Raw genomic sequence first — 12,786 nt, forward strand, 5'->3', positions numbered from 1 at the left:
TTTATGTTTCTCAATAAATTTTTATGATTTTTAAGTGACAGTCTTAGGCATCTTTTGCTAGATTTGCTCTTAAGTGGTACTTTAAAAATTGCATGTTTTACGTTACTATTATTGGTATAATGTGGTTGATGTCTTTATATTGATCTTATATTCAGAAGGCTTGCTGAATTTTCTTAATTCTAATAGTTTGTGGATTATTTTGGATATTTCTGTGTAGACGGTCATGTTACTTGTGAATATATGAACAGTATTGCCTCTTCTAATGCTTATGATTTTTAAAAAAATTGCACTTAGTTCAGGCATCTGGTACAATGTTTAATGGAAAGATCAGACTGTTTTTGATCCTGACCTGCGATCCTAACATTTCACCAATATGTACCGTGTTTGCAGTAGGTTTCTGAAGGATGCCTATGCCTGGTTAAGGAAGTTCTCTATGTGGTTGGTTATGTAATACTTGGTAGTAAAAACCTTGCTGCCATTACATGCGTGATATGTGTCACACTCTTTCCCTTTTGGCTTCTATCACTTTACGTCTCTTGCATTGCCTTCTTGGTGATTTTTTCAAATCTGTTTTCCAGTGTATTAGCTTTTCTGCTGTGTCTTCTCTGCTGTTTCAATGACTATCAAGTTTTTACTTTCAAGGACTGTTGAAATACCTTTTTAGAAGTTTTATTTGATTCATTTTCAAATCAACCTATTTTTGTAAAGATTTTAAAAATATTTTTAATTCTTTGTTTTATTTTTCATTAGTTTTCCTTAAGGGTTTTTAGAAACAGTTACAGTATTTGAAGTTTTTGGCATCTTACACTTCTTGTTTGATGTCTCTTCCTTAGAGCAGATGATTTCCTTATGTGTTTTTCTTGACTGTTAGGTATCTCTAGTGGGTTTATTTAACTGGACTTTGTGCAGTGCTACTCGAAAGTCTGTCTCTATGCCCTTGAGAGCTCTTGCATTTGACTCTGCTAGGTACCCCAGGGGTATTACTGACTCAGAGCCACCTTTTGTGCTAATTGTGTTTAAGGATTCTTGGACAACTTGAGTAATTACTCAAGTTTAGGTGTGGGAAGATTCATGGTTATGAATTCTGGGTGAACAATTTTTTTTCTCAGAGCCCAAGATAAGTCAGGTTTTACTGTGGTCTCCCTATGCTGGTGAGTAGATGGCTGTTTTCTAGTTACCTTTTCTTAGAGGGGTACCCTTTGGTGGTCCTGGCATGTGTGGCATTCTTATTTCTTGTACCGCACCTCCTACAGACCCCGTGTCTTTCATCTTTGTCCTGTGTGTGAATGAAAATCTCAGTTTCTAGGTTTACTGGGACTGGTCTAGGGTGTCCAGCCTCTGCAGACGCTTTTACCTTTTTGGTTCATAGTTTTCTGGGTTCAGCCTCCAAAGATTTTCTGTATTTTCCTCTGTTGTCAGCTGTGCCTTAAAACTTTCATTTGAAATATGTTCTTTAGGGACACGTGGGTGGCTCAGTGGGTTAAAGCCTCTGCCTTCGGTTCAGGTCATGATCTCAGGGTCCTGGGATCAAGCCCTACATCGGACTCTGCTCAGCAGGGAGCCTGCTTCTCCCCACCCCACCCCTCCTGCCTCTCTGCCTACTTGTGATCTCTGTCTGTGAAATAAATAAATAAAATCTTAAAAAAAAAAAAAAAAAAACTTGTTCTTTAGTATTTTCAAGTACTTGTTATTAGGAAAGTTTTCAGATAACCCGATCAGCCACATTTTCAGGAGCAGATGTCCTGTGCTTAAAATTTGAACCTACAGAGATGGCCGCTTGTAAGGACTGGTTGTGCTTTGAACAGTTAGAGGTCTAGGTCTTCATTCCTAGAGGACAAGTGGGGAGTGAAAGGAGTTGGGAGGATGTGGGGAAGTGGGAAAGGCATGGCAGAGAGAGGAGTTATAAGGGAACATTCTCTTTTCATAGGTCTTCATCTGAATCTGAACTCTGGCTGGCTGCCCAAACTGTGGTCCATGAACCAGCAATTTCTTCATCAAATGGGAGCTTGTTAGAGATGCAGAAACCCAGGCCCTGCCCCAAACTTACTGAGAATCTGTATTTTATTTATTTAAATTCAGTTAGCCAACACATAGTACATCATTAGTTTCCAATGTTGTGTTCAACAATTCATCAGTGGCTTTTAATAAAATCCCCAGGAGAGAAGTATCTTAAAAATTTGACTTATGGGACACCTGGGTGACTCCATCAGTTAAACATCTGCCTTCAGCTCGGGTCATGATCCCAGGGTCCTGGGATCAAGTCCTGCATCGACCCCTCGCTCAGTGGGAGCCTGCTTCCCCCTCCGCCTGCCACCCACCCCCACTTGTGTGCACAAATGCTCTCTCTGCCCCCCCAATAAATAAAATTGACATAAACTATCTCTTGATAGTTTAAACTACCTTCCGTAAAGTGACTACTTCTTTGAGGGTAAGGACCTTCCTCCTGTCTTCTTGGCCACTTCTCTAGCTTAGTTCTCTTTTTCCAGTTCATTTTTTAAAAAAAGATTTATTTGAGAGGGAGAGAGCGTCAGTGGGAGTGGCAGAGGGAAAGGGAGAGAGAATCTCAAGTAGACTCTGTGCTGAGGTAAACTTCACCCTGAGACTGTGATCTGAACCCAAACCAAGGTGGATGCCCCACTGGCTGGGCTGCCCACGCATCCCCTTTCTCTCTCTCTCTCTTTTAAAAAAAAAGATTTTATTTATTTATTTGACAGACAGAGATCACAGTAGGCAGAGAGGCAGGCAGAGAGAGGGGGAAGCAGTCTCCCCGCTGAGCAGAGATCCCGATGCGGGGCTCGATCCCAGGACCCTGGGATCATGACCTGAGCCAAAGGCAGAAGTTTTAACCCACTGAGCCACCCAGGCGCCCCAATTTTTAAGCATTTTTAAGCACTTTTCTGAAGTGGCTTTTGTACCAAAGTTTTTTTTTTTCTTTAAACTGTTATTTATTTTATTTTTTATGTTTTAAAAATACTTGAATTTTAAGTAATTTCTGCACTCAACATGCAGCTCACACTAACTACTCTGAGATCAAGAGTCGCGCATTCCACCGCCTGAGCCAGCGGGGTGCCCCACGCTGAAGGTTTTGTTGTTCTGTTTTTCTTACTGACGCTTTTGAGAACAGTTCCAATTGGTAATAACATTGAGGGAGTGTTAATACGACATACTGGCATATTGAATATGACAGCAAGATCTTAACTGGAGAGCAGAGCCATTATGAAACTCTAAGGGCATTTGCTTTCTATTCAGCTCTTCTGGGCAGGGAACAGAGACGCTGAGGCATTCCATGTGGAGAGCTTTAGACCCAGCTGACCTGGAGCGTTTGCTCCACACAGACCATTCGTAATTCCCAATATCCCCAAGTGCCAACATCCCATTTTGTCCCCGTCCTACCCCACACTTACTGTCTCTTGTCTTTTTGATGATGACCAATCTAACAGGTGTGAGGCGATGTCTCCTTGTTTTGGTTTGCATTTCTCTGAAAACTGGTGACAGTACCTGTCCACCATTTGTATGTACGTCTTTGGAAAAATGTCTGTTCAGGTCCTCAGCTCGTTTTTTACCTCCATTGTTTTTGGGTTTTTTGCTTTCAAATTGTCTAAATTCCTTCTATGTTTTGGATAGTAACCCTTTGTCACATATGGCTTGCAAATATTTTTTCCCACTCTGTAGGTTGCCTTTTCATTTTGTTGATTGTTTCTTTTGCTGTGCAGAATCTTACCAGTTCAATTTAGTCCCACTTGTTTATTTTTGCTTATTATTGCTCGTGCTTTTGCTTTCGTCTGCAGAAAATTGTTGCCAAGGCCATCGTCAAAAGCTTTTTCCTAATTTTTTTTTCTAGGAGTTTTAGTTTTCAGGTCTTATGTTTAAGTTTTAAATCCATTTTGTGTTCAGGTTTGAGGGTGGGGTAAAATTAAGAGACTCCAGAAACTCAATGAAATGCAATATATTAACCTTGCTTGGATTCTGATGGGAACAAAGTAACTGCAAAAAAGACATTTTGGGGGACAATTGGAGAAATTTGAGTATAATTTGGTTTCGGATGATAAGAGATTACTGTAATTTTGTTAAGTGTGATAATGGATTATGATTACCATGAAAAAGATGTCCTTATCAGTTAAAGGTGCATTATGGAAGTATTCACGGGGGGGGGGTGGTAGATACGTGGGATTTACTTTAAAATACCAGCAAACAAAGTGAGTGCAGAGGGGATTCGATGAAACAAGATCGGCCATGAGTGGATAACTGTAGAAAATAAAAGGTGGAGTCCTAAGGGTGTATGACACTTTTCTCTCTAATGAATGCTTGAAATTTCCATAAAAAAATTTTTTTTGAAAGCGTCTTAGATTTTTTCAGTCAAGAAGCAGTTCATCTAGAAATACAGTGTATCATCAATATGTACTTTTCTGAGAAAAAGACAATACTGTAGCTTCTTCTTTTCCTAGGTAGGATTTATTTTTGTTTTGTTTGATTCTGATGGGTTCTGGGTTTTTCTGCTAAAGGCAGAGGGCAGCCTGGGGAAAAAAATAACAGGCAGATGTTGATGATGGAAACACCGAGTGTGGAATTAGGAATATGTTCAAAATATTATATCTATATCTATATCTATATTTATATCTATATCTATATCCTCATAGAACCCTACTAGTAACTATTTTCAAGGCTTTTTTTCTCCCCAGGACTTATTTTCCATGACAGATTCCTATAAGTCCAAAATGTCTATTTTACACTTTGTTGACAGCCAGAGTACTGCCGTGGTGGGAAGGACTTTAGAGTCAGACCGACCTGCGTTCGGTCCCAGCTCTGTCGCCGATGAGCTGTAGTGGTGGAGGGCAAACTGACCTAAACTCTCTGAACCTTGGTTCCTTCAGCTGTGAAGTGGGACTGATTCTTGTACCCACTGCACGGAGTTGAGGTGAAGATTGAATGGTCGCATTTCAGGCGTGGTGTGCTTTAAGTCATATTCTTGGAATACCACAAATCCTAGCATGGGTCGGGCACCTGGGTGCCTCAGTTGGTTAAGTGACTGCCTTCGGCTCAGGTCATGGTCCTGGATTCCTGGGATGGAGACCTGCAACGGGCTCCCAGCTCCGGGGGGAGTCTGCTTCTCACTCCGACCTTCTTCCCTCTTATGCTCTCTCTCACTGTCTCTCTCTGTCTCTCAAATAAATATATAGAATCTTAAAAAAAAAAAAAAAAAAAAAGAATCCTAGCACATGTGTATATATGTTAGAAAAACCCCCAGAACATGGCCTTCGGGACCCGAATGCCTGCTGTCTGCCCTAAAAACCCTTTCTCAATTGTGGCACATAGCTTTCTGTGTCAGTATAACAAACTCGCTTCTCTGAAGTGAATTTGAGCAGCATTCCTCTGTTTCTGGAGTTGACTACCAAGAAGTGCATTTCCAAGTATTTGTTTCACTTCCCTTTGGACTTGATTTGTCTTCTTAACTTCTCCTTGGGGAAAAGAGTGAGATGGGAAAACCAACCTTAAGCATTATTTGATTGATTGAAGAAGGTACAGCTAGATTTCACGGGGGCTACACCAGTGAGCAGGACTCAGCCTGGGTTCTCGAGAAGGAAGAAGAGTTGGTCGTGTGAACAGCAAGTTTCTCGAGTCAGAATTTTTCACTAGAGTCTTGGCTTCTCCGCATATCTTCGGCAAGTCATCTCTCTTTACTTCTTTGAATCTCAGTTTTCTCAGTCATAAAGTGGAGACCTCTGCTTCACTAGTTGTGTGGATCAAAGGAGACCGTGGCATTGCTTTTGAACTTTGAAGGGCCGCACATACACTCTAGAGGGGGTGTGTCAGCCTTCTCTGGGCATCCCAAGAGCATCAGAACAAGTTAGGAGCAGCCCCGGAATGTGCTCTAGACTCTTCTGGGACATTAGCTGGGTCTGAAACAGTCTAGCCCCCTTGTCTTATTCTTGATCTCCCTGTGCTGCTCCCGGGCCTAGTCAGGAAGGGGCACAGGGTGTGGTCCTTGGCCCATGTTGCAGGATCTCTCTAAGCCAGCAGAAAAGCCCTATTCAGCAAAGAGAAGGTGTCAGGGGTAACAATCCCTGTTGTCACTCTGCACCTTCTTATAAGTCCTTGTGGGATTCCCAGGGAAGGCCAGCTAGTGTGCTGGGTGTTGGAAATACAATATGAACAAACAGACACGGAGTTATTAAGTTTAGTGAGAAGTTGGCTGGGTGTTCCGTGTGTCTGATGTAGCACTGTCCAGTAGAAATTCCCGTCATGATGGAAATGTTTACCTGTGCTGCATAATTCAGTAGCCACTGGCTGTCTGTGAGTGTGGGGCTCTCGAAATGTGGCTTGTGTGACTGAGGGACTGAATTTTAAATTTAATTTTAAGGAATTTAAATTTAAATAGCCACAGGCAGCTAGTGGCTACCATATTGGACAATATTGGAATTGGACAGTGCTGGAAATATTCTGAGAAGGTTAAAAGAGCACCCAAGCAGGCCAGAGGCTTGATTTCCTTTCTTTAAAAAGTGCTTTGAGACAGAAAACCAGGCTCTTAGCTCTGCCTCCCACTGCCTGCCACCTCTTCTCTGGTGTAGTTTCCTGGTCCGTAAAACGGGAACAGAGGGAGGATTGGATTAAATTTTTCCCCGTGTTAAATTTTGACTCTCTTATGATGTACCTTTTATTTTTATAGTACATTAGTATCCTGTGGCCACTGCAGCAAAATGCCACAGACATAGTGGCTTAAAACAACAAAAATTTATTCTCTCGGTTTTGAAGGCCAGAATTCCAAAATTGGTTTCGTTGGCCTGAAATGATGGTGTCGGCAGGACTGTGTTCCCCCCTGAAGCTCTAGGGAAGAATCCATTCCTTGCCTCTATGAGCTTCTGGTGGCTGCTGGCATTCTTCGGCTGGTGGCTGCGCCCCTCCAGGCCCTGCCTCCGTGGCCACGTGGCCTCTTCTGATGGATCTTCATATGCCTCCTTCTGATAAGGGACCCCTGTGATGGCATGTAGAGCCCGCCAGCTAATCCAGGATTAAAGTAGGAAATCGGGGCTTTCCCCATCTCGAGACCTTCCATTTAATTACGTCTGCAAAGACCCCTTTTCCAAATAATGTAACGTGTATAGGTCCCAGGTTTTGGGACCTGATCTCTTTGGGGGCCATTCATTATTTAGCCTCCGATACATAGTAATATTTAGTGATAGTGGGTTTGCTTTAAACCTATGTGATTTCATGTGTGAAAGTTGCTGCCTGCCCACATGTTCTCCCAGGGAGAATTTTCCTCAGCTTTCTGAATAGGGAGTTGAATTTGATTTAAAAAATATTAAAGCCAGCCTTCCCTGCTCCTACCTTGATTTGTTTATGCCAGAGCATCTTCAATAAAAAAGTCAGTTAACTTATGAATGTGCCCCTTTGCCTACACTGTTGCCATTGAGATACTCCTCACAGCGCCCCCAGTCTCCAAAACGTGTGGAAGCGGGCTTTGACTGGGATTGGAGTCAGGAAGATCGAGACTATTGCGTGTGCACCAGAGGAGAGAGCATTTGTTGGATCAGCTGGGTAAGTGATGTTTCTCTCATAGCATACTCATAAATTGGAAAATATAAAGGATTGGCCCTGACACAGCCCCAGAACAGCTTGTTACTCTGATTTGGAATGTCATGTTTTAGTGTTACTTAATCAAATCTGAGAGCAGTGGTTGGGGAAGAAGACTTTGTAAATATTGCTCTGAAGCTTTCACATTTCAACAGAAAACAGATGCCAAGTGTTTTCGTTATTATCAATGTTCAGAGTTATTGGAATAAAGCACAGATCTACTCCTTCGTATACAGCAAACTGCCAGCAATGGCCTGGGCTAGGGGGCAGGTGGAGGATGGGGAGAGAAAAATGAACTTGTGAAGTTTGAATGAGGAATAAGTTGGCTGGAAGACCTGCATTTTTTGGAAAATAGACCTAAAAGTGAAATATTTATCACCAGAGGGATATAAAAACGCAATTATAATTTACTGTGAGTCACAAACACTGTTGTTCAACCAGGGAAGAAAATGACTTGGAGGCAGAATAAAGTTAATTCATCTGTGTCTTTTAAGAACAGGGTGTTCTCTTGGTCTGCTCATGTCCTTGGGTTAAATGGCTAAATGTCTGTTTTGTTCTGCAAGGCAGTCATTGGCTTTATTACTGGCTATTTGATGTTGCTTCAAATAATGAATAATAATAATAAAGTAATAATGTGTTAATATATTAAGTGCCAGGCCCTGTGCTTTGTGCCTTATGGACTCTTTCATTGAACCCTCATGTTACCCTATAGGGTAAATATCATTATCCCCATTTTATAGATGAGGAAACAGGCTTGAAGAAGTCTGACACCTTACCCAATGTGTCTCAGCTACTGGGCATCACAGCTGAAGTTTGAACCCTTTGCCTTCTGATCTAGAGCCCAGCACTGCGTTACTTGCTCTCCCCTCTCCAAGTAAGGCGGGCTTAGGAATTCCTTTTACTTTCTCTGGAAAGCCCATGTAACTGCTCTGGCGAATTTTGCTGTGTGGTGTCCATTCATGGTCATTGTCATATGGCGGTGAGGGTACTGTGGTGCGGGGAAATTGATTTACGTATGGCTGCTTTGTAATGTCAGAGCCTATATGCTCGCTCTTTTTCTTTCTTTCTTTCTTTCTTTCTTTCTTTCTTTCTTTGCTTGCTTTCCTGTGACTGTATCTTTTCGACTCCCTCATAATTCTTAGTAGGAGAAGAGATAGGATTGTATAGCTTTCTGGGAATAGAGAACAAAATCTTTTCCCCACATCTAAAGACTATTTCACTTACTTCCTGGCAGAGAGGATATTTCCCCTTCAGATTCCTAGTCAGTTTCTGATGGATGAGTTAACACTCTGGTTGTCAGCGTGTGCTTGGAGCGGGCACTTGAGTTCTGTGAGCTGGTGCCATACAAGACTGCATTCACCCATTCTTTCTCTCAAGCTTCCACCATGTGCCAGGCTCCCTTGGGGAGACACTTGTGAATATGGCAGGCCTCGTTCTCAGCCTCCCAGAGCCCACAGCATTTTCACTGGGGGTAGTACTGGCATTTTAGGTCAGAGAGTTCCTTACTGTGCAGCTCTGACCTGTTCATTGTGGGCATCCTTGGCCCTGGCCCACTAAATTCCCAAGCAGGGGGACCGCTGAAAACGCCGGCACATATTTCCATGTGCCTCCAGAGGGCGCTGCAGCCCCTGGTTGAGAGCCACGGCTAGGGAAGCTGGATGCGGACCAAACAAGAAGTTTGGATGCAGTCCCCACTGTCTTGGGTGTGGTGCACATTTGTCTTTTTCTAGGAATTTGGCCCAGACTAAATTAGGACAGTAGAAGGAGGTATTTGAAAGAGGAAAAACCAAATCCATTTATGAGCTCAGAAATTTGTTGGTGCGCCCCCCACCAAGATGGGACCAGGAAAGCGGCTTTTCTCTTTCATCCGTTCCTCCCCACTCCCCCATCCACTTCCCAACCCCCATCGCCAGCAAGGGGTAGGCAGGATGGACCTGAACAACTGGACCTAAGCCAGAGCCTGATGGAGGCCCTGACCAGGAGGCTTAGTGTGGGTGAAGGTACCCAGAGCCCCATGGGAGAAGGAGAGAAGAGAGGAGGACTCCTGACTGATAGATAACTTGAGGGCAAAGGTAGAGACAGCTTTTCTCCACACTCCAGATCCCATGAGTGTGCTGAGTCAGCACGACAGGAAAATCAGTAGGATTTTCCCAGTAACTAGACTATACCCTCCCTCCCTTCTTACTGTTAACAGCCCACAGCAAAGGGTTTATGCAGAGAAGAATGAGGCTAGGAATCTGCCCTAAAAAAAAAGCTCAGCGTCTGCCCCATCCCTTCGTCACAAAACCTTCCAAGTGCTAAGCATTGTCTGGGGTTCGGGAGTGAATGGAGTAAACACAGTGGCTGGTTGCCCATCCGTGTAGAGTTTGGAGACTAGCAAGAATGACAGAGCATTTAAACAAGATTTAGAAGACTCACAAATTTTAAAGTAAGGCTCAGCATGTGTTGGCAAGGGTACAGAGGGGCAAAACTCTCATCCCTAGCTGGTGGATAGAATTTGGTGTAGCCTGTGTGAGAACAGTGAAAGTTAACGGTTTACACACCTTATAACTCAGTGATGCTACTTCTATTCTATCCCCAAAAGAAACTCTCCCAGGAATACAGAGTCACACACTGAGAATGTTCACAGCAGCTTTCTTTGTAGTAGTTAAAGGAAAAAACGTCAACCTAAACATTCGCGGCCAGGAGAATTAATCCATTCATTGGAATGCATCCATGAAAATGTGAGAACTGGAACCTCACATATTCCTGTAGGCGTGACTCACAAATGGCGATGATGATCTGTAAAAGCGAGTTGCAGAATAGTATGTACACATCCCATTTATATTAAGTTTAAAAACATACAAGAGGGTGAAACATATTGCTTCGGCACACAAATGTATAAAAACAGAATGAGAACCATGGGAATGACAAACCCGAAATTTACAATGGCAGGTAACTCTACAGAGGAGGAAGGGATGGAATTGTGCCAGGGGGTGCAGAGATGGTCAACCGTAGCTGTGTTTTGTATTTTAAAGTAGACGGGATGGCGGGCACGTTGGTATTGTTGCACCATCATTTATATACAATGCCTAAACATCAGTGTTCCCTTCCCTGTCCTTCCTCCCGGACCTCCATCTTGGTTAGGTATCTACCTCCCATTTAATGCATTCTGGGGAGGCCATGGGGAACCTGACCCACCTAGGGTGCGGGGCCTCATTAGTTTGAGCATGACCCATCATTCTTATGGTTGGTTCAAAAAAAGGGTGGGCATGTAGTCTAGTTCTGGCCAATGAACTTGGAGAGATTTGCTCAAGTCATCTGGAAAGTACCTTCTCTAAGGAGAGAGCTACAGAAAGTATCTGTCTCTGTCTCTGTCTTCACATTCTCTGACTCTCTTCCTGGATCTAGAAGAGGAAGCATGGAGCCCTGCTTGCCTACGACAGCCTTCTTCCCACAGTGAAGGGAACATCCTTGGGGAGTAACCAGTGCTGTAAATGGCAGAGTAGAGAGATAATTAAATCTGTCATCTTGATCAGGCTGGCTCTGAAGTCCATCCCAGCTCTGCTCTTCCAGAATGTGAGCCAGTAAGCGTTGAGGTTTAAGGCACTTTGGTTTGGGTTCTCCATCATCCTGCAGTTGAAAGCATTCTCACTGACCACCTTGGTTGCTGTGGAAGCACACAATAATCACGTCCTAATCAGCAGAAAAATGAGGTGTTTCTGAATTTCTCAATTTTAAGTTTTTCCCCTGTTTTGACTTAAACATTTGTAGTCTGCTCTGATGGTAGGCTGTCGGTAGTAGAAAGTGTTAGCCATCGAAGAAACCCATCAACAAGAAGGAAATCGAATGTTAATGGACAAGATCTTGAAAAATCCGGTGTGGTTAGTGTGTCAAATTGCTTTTTTCTGCGAATATGTATATTAGTGTCCTGTGTCCACTGTAACAACTTACTACAAACTAGGTGTCTTAAAACAACAAAAATTTAGTCTCCAGAGGTGTGAAATCAATGTTTCAGCAAGGCAGTGCTCCCTCCGAAGGCTCCAGAGGGGATTCTCTTCCTTGACTCTTCTATGCTCTCGGGCCGTTGGCATCACTCCAATCTCAACCTCCATCTTCATGTGGTCTCCTCCTTGTGTTACTGTGTCTCTCCTCTACAGCATCCTATAAGGACAGTTGTCACTGGATTTAGGACCACCTGGATACCCAGAATGACCTCAACTCAAGATCCTTAATTATATCTGAAAGACCAGTTTCCCAAATTAAGTCACATTCACAGGTTTTGGTGGTTTGAACATATATGTACATGTGGATGGATAGATGGATAGAGTGATTTCTCGATTTTTCTTTTTTATTTTTCTGTTCAGCCCACTACAATGTAGTTGCTTTTTTGTTGTGATTTTGTAGTGCAAACAGATAATGTGGTTCTGTTCTCAACCTAAAAAGTGGTTCCTAATTCATAAAAACAGGAATAAATAGACCAGTATTCACTGGTGTTCTGCAGAAAGCATTCAGTCTTCTCTTTCCCAAGTTGGATAGCTGCTTAGTTAATGGTTGAAAGATTTTTTTCCCCCAAATTTTTATTTATTTATTTGACAGGCAGAGAGGCAGGTAGAGAGAGAGAGAGGTGGAAGCTGGCTCCCCACTGAGCAGAGAGCCCGATGCGGGGCTCGATCCCAGGACCCTGACATCATGACCTGAGCTGAAGGCAGAGGCTTAACCCACGGAGCCACCCAGGCGCCCCTGATTGAGAGATTTTAAAAGAAGATTTTAACAGGAGGGGTACCCGTCTGGCTTAGTTTGTAGAACATGTAACTCAATATTGGGGTTGTGAGTTTAAGCCCCATGTTTGGTATAGAGATTACTTTAAACTAAAAAAAGTCTTTAAAAGACTTTAACAGAAAATAAAGTTGTATGATATTAATGTTGGAAAACATTTTCTTGACAGTGTAAGTTCCTGGATCCTTGGGAGAGAGGCAGTGTTCAGCCTCAGATATGTCCCAGGACAAATGTGGACAAAGAGGCCTAGCACCAGATGTGGATATGCCAGTAAAGGAAAGTATGAATGAAATTAGCAGAGAGCAGATGGGTGTGAGAAGGGAAAAACCAGTCACGTTATAAGGCCATTTAATCTCCTCTGAGAGGTGGTGGATAGATCCCAGGAAGACAGCTGCAGACGTTGGAAAGGAAAGAAAGGAAACCAGACTTGGACTTGGAGAGAACCCACTCATGTTTCTA

This window comes from Mustela lutreola, chromosome 16 (assembly GCF_030435805.1).
Source record: "Mustela lutreola isolate mMusLut2 chromosome 16, mMusLut2.pri, whole genome shotgun sequence".
NCBI classification, from domain to species: Eukaryota; Metazoa; Chordata; class Mammalia; order Carnivora; family Mustelidae; genus Mustela; species Mustela lutreola.